The sequence below is a fragment of the Branchiostoma floridae genome, chromosome 2 (genome assembly GCF_000003815.2).
Source record: "Branchiostoma floridae strain S238N-H82 chromosome 2, Bfl_VNyyK, whole genome shotgun sequence".
Taxonomy (NCBI): Eukaryota; Metazoa; Chordata; class Leptocardii; order Amphioxiformes; family Branchiostomatidae; genus Branchiostoma; species Branchiostoma floridae.
The window spans coordinates 15,257,848-15,258,885 of NC_049980.1; positions in this window are offsets into that span (position 1 = coordinate 15,257,848).

Below are 1,038 nucleotides of genomic sequence, written 5' to 3' on the forward strand. Positions count from 1 at the left end.
CAGTCATCATGTGGTAGTACAGGTGCCTTGTGTACAGGTTATTAAGTTCTGTAAAGGCCCTCCTCAGTACTGTCTGTAAGTCCTTTTCCCTGTGCAGCCAGTACTTGATGTGTAAAGCCATATGGTACTGACAGTAGTCAGCAGTCAGGCTTCCCCCGTGGCCATCAAACAGTCCAAAGTACAGCAGGTTGGGCTCCAGCTCATCCATGATGATCCTGTCCTCATTTTCCTTGCGCCGACCAAGCTCGGAGGCCCATCCTACCTGGTCCAGCTTGATCTGCGGGATGGGCTTACCGTGCTTGATGCTCTGCTGCATCAAGATATCCAGATTCAGTCGATTGTTCCATGCTCCAAAGTTGTCAAAGTTGACTTCTGAAGTACGGTTATATCTTTTTTTGTCTGATTTGTGAGATACAGCAGACTTGCTAAAACATCTTTCAAAGGGCCTTCTCCATGGAAGTCTGGTACTGGCAACACTGGCATAAAATAAACTGTGCATTCTGACCAGACTGTATTGGACAATAGATGGCCGTTTACATGTGCATCTTTCTTGTTAAGTGCTGAATTAATTTTACAAGTGCAGGGCTTCTTTGAATTTAAATTGATTTTGACTCCTGGTCAGCAATGCTGATTCTTCTCTGTTTCACTGGTATAAAGCTGCTCTGATCCTGTCACACCAACCAATGAGCTACAAAGGAAAGAGAACACAAAGATGTCAGTCTGAAAGGGACTTAAAGTTAAACACTGTCACATACACAGTGAGTATCAGTGCAAATATGTAGAAATCAAAATGAGATTTCAAAAAGTATTATACTATCAGCACAGGAGTGCAATCACCTAGCATCATCAAAATTTGAAGAAAAAGAATATTGCCTCCAAAGACTAGAGACAGGAAGTGAGTAAAGCTAAAGGTCTGTCCCTCTCTTCGTCTTTGTACCTTTTTCTGTAGCTCATTGCAGATATCAATTTCAACAGGTTTCAAAAAAAACAAGGATATGTTGATCTAGACTCCTAGCTCACATATTATATATATCATGT